General features: G+C 61.3%; 1 non-coding gene across 1 annotated transcript; it reads left to right on the plus strand.

Moving 5' to 3' along the window:
- Nucleotides 1-2,506: 2,506 nt before the first annotated feature.
- LOC131871978 (5S ribosomal RNA) lies at nucleotides 2,507-2,625 on the plus strand. Its single transcript, XR_009370163.1, has one exon. It is a non-coding gene; the product is annotated as a 5S ribosomal RNA (ribosomal RNA).
- The last annotated feature ends 596 nt before the right edge of the window (nucleotides 2,626-3,221 follow it).

Here is a 3,221-nt window from a genome sequence, read left to right on the forward strand (position 1 = left end):
GTGTACACTTTGGAGCGCACCACATAGGGTCTTTGAGAGGTTGGCGCAGTGCGCACACCAAGGTGGGTGTTGAGGTGCGTGCCGAGGTGGGTGGGTGCTAGGGTGCGCTCCATGGTGGGTGCCAGGGTGGGTGCGTGCTAGGGTGGATTCCAAAGAGGGTCATAGGGTGGGTGCCAAGGTGGGTTGGTGATATAGTGGGTTCAAAGGTGGGTACTAGGGTGGGTTCCAAGGTGGGTCACAAGTTGGGTGCCAGGATGCGTGGGTGTTAGGTTGGGTGCCAAGGTGGGCTCCTGCGTGGGTGGGTGCTAGGGTGGGTTTCAAGGTGGACGCGAGGGCGGGTGCCAAGGTGGGTAACAAGTTGGGTGTTAGGATGGGTGAGTGCTAGAGTGGGTGCCAAGGTGGGTGGGTGCTAAGGTGGATGCCAAGGTGGTTCACAGGGTGGGTGGGTTCTAGGGTGAGTTCCAAGGTGGGTCACAGGTTCAGTGCTAGGGTGGGTGTCAAGGCGGGTGTCGAGGTGCCTGGGTGCTAGGGTGTGGATGCCAATGTGGGTCATAGGGTGGGTACTAGGGTGGGCTGCAATGTGGGTGCCAAGGTGGGTAACATGCTCGGTGGGTTCTAAATTGGGTGCCAGGGTGGGTGTGCACCCACCTTGCCCGAGGTGGGTGCCAAGGTGCCAGTGTGGGTGGGTGCTAAGGTGGATGCCAAGGTGGGTGAGAAGGTGGGTGATAGGTTGAGTGGTAGGATGGGTGGGTGCCAAGATGGGTCACAGGGTGGGTGCAAGGGTGGGTAGGTGCTAGGGTTGGTGTCAGGGTGGGTGGGTGCTAGGTTGGGTTCCAAGGTGGGTGCGAGGGTGAGTGTCAAGGTGGGTCACAGGTTAGGTGCTAGGATGGGTGAGTGCTAGGGTGCAAAGGTGCCAGGGTGGGTGCTAGGATGGGTCGATGCTAGGGTGAGTGGCAAGGTGGGTCCACAAGTGTCAAGGTGGGTGCCGAGGTGGGTGCCAAGTCGGCGACTGCTATGGTGGATGCCAAGGTGGGTCACGGGGTGGGTGCCAAGTTGCTAGGTTGGGTTCCAAGGTGGGTGCCAACGTGGGTGCTAGGGTGCGTGGGTTAAAGGGTGTGTCACAACGTGGGTGCCAGGATGGGTGCGCACCCACACTGGCCAAGACGGGTGCGGGTGCAAGGTTGGGTTCCAAGCCCGGTCACAGGCTGGGTGCTAGGATGGGTGGGTGCCAAGGTGGGCACCAGGGTGGGTGCACCCACCCTGGCCAAGGTGGGTCACGGGGTGGGTCCTAGGGTGGGTAACGGGGTGGGTACTAAGGTGCGTGCCAAGGTGGGTCATAGGGTGGGTGCCAAGGTGGGCACCAGGGTGGGTGTGCACCAACCCTAGCCAGGGTAGGTCACGGGGTGGTTGTCGGGGTGGGCGTCAAGGAGCCAAGGTGGGTGGCAAGTAGCCAAGTTGCGTGCCAAGGTGGGTGTCGGGGTGGGTGCCAAGGATCCAAGGTGGGTGCCAAGGAACCAAGGTGGGTGTCTGGGTGGGTGCCGAGGTGGGAGCCAGGGTGGGTCCCAAGGTGAGTGCAAAGGTGGGTGCCAGGGTCAAGGTGAGTGCCAATGTGGGTTCCAAGGTGCCAGGGTCAGGGTGAGTGCCAATGTGGGTTCAAAGGTGCTAAGTTGGGTGCGAGGTTGGGTGCGAGGGTGGGTGGGTGCCAAGGTGTGCTAGGTGGAAGCCCGGGTGGGTCGGCATCCCATGGGTGTCGAGTTGGGTGCCTGATGGGTGCTTCTTGTCAAGTTTTAGTCGTCGGGACTCATTTCGAGCCTTAGAGGTCGTTTCTTGTCCGGTTGCCCTGTCTTCGACCTGGGAACCCAATTTTGGTCCTCGGGTCCCATTTTTTTTTGTCTCGCATCCCACTTTTGGCCTGTGGCCTTTTCGGGGTCGATTCTCGTTTTGGGCATCAGAGCATGTTTCTTCTCCTAAAACCCAATATTTGTTTATTAAGTCTCGGAACACATTTTTGTTCTCGTGGACCCATCATGGGTCTTGGAACGCATTTGTGGTCCTTGGGTCCCATTTTGCATCCCGAAACTTGTGTTTTGGTGCTTGATCCCTATTTTGGGTGCCCACCTTGCACCAAGTGCGCACCCGGGGCAAACCGAGCGCCTTGGTGCACCGGGGCAAGATCGAGCGTGCACCCGAGGCGCCCCGAACATGCACCAAGGTGCACTCGGCCCACATGTGAGCGCAGGTCGTTGCGCCCGAGGTGGTGTGTGGGCACCGCGTTGCAGACGGGACACTGCACGCACACGACGCCCCCTCCAGGTGCACGCACGTAGGCCGGGCCGGGTGCACACCCGACGCCCTAGCAAGGTGCGCGCACCCGGGCAGGGCTCACACTTGGCGAACGGGGCGCACTTCGCGAGGGAGGGTGTGCACCTCGACGGGGGTGGGTGGCCGGGGTGGATTCGCACGTGGGTCGCGGTTTGCTAAGTACACACTGCGACAAGCTCATAACGGGTGCGATCATACCAGCGTTAGTGCACCGGATCCCATCAGAACTCCGCAGTTAAGCGCGCTTGGGCCGGAGTAGTACTGGGATGGGTGACCTCCCGGGAAGTCCCGGTGTTGCACCCTTTTTTAGTTTTTCGCCGGGCGTCGCAATGCTATTTGAATAAACCTTTTGCCCGTTTGCGTTCTCGTCGGGGCCGGGCCGGGCCGGGGTGCGCTGCCCGCACTACCGCGCGCGCGGGGGGCGACACCGAGCGCGCACCCGAGGCGCCCCGAGCACACAGGCCACGGTGCAACCCGGGCGTTGTGCGCGCACCCCGGTGCGCCCGAGGTGCTGCGCGCGCACCCAGGTGAAATCGGTGTGCACCTCGGCCAGTGCGCGCTCGGTCGAGTCGCGCACGTTGGCCAAGGTGCACGGTGATGTTTCTTACTCTAAGGTTCCGCACCAGACGCCCGGGACAGGTGAGCGAAGCTGGGCGGGGCCGGGTGCGCGGCCGGGGCAGGTGCACGCAGCTGGAGAGAGCTTTGGAGCACACTTCGGAGCGCACCAATGATGCGCTCCATTCAAAAGTTTCCTGAAAAGGCAAAAAAAGTTGAGATTATAGAATTTCCCACTTGAGAGATTGTAAAAAAAAAAAATTTAAAATGAAGGAAACGCGGGTGCCAAGGTGTGCGCAGCCCAGCCAAGGTGTGCGCACCAAGGCGCCCACCCTGGCGAAGGT

Source organism: Cryptomeria japonica, unplaced genomic scaffold, assembly GCF_030272615.1.
Source record: "Cryptomeria japonica unplaced genomic scaffold, Sugi_1.0 HiC_scaffold_501, whole genome shotgun sequence".
NCBI lineage: Eukaryota > Viridiplantae > Streptophyta > Pinopsida > Cupressales > Cupressaceae > Cryptomeria > Cryptomeria japonica.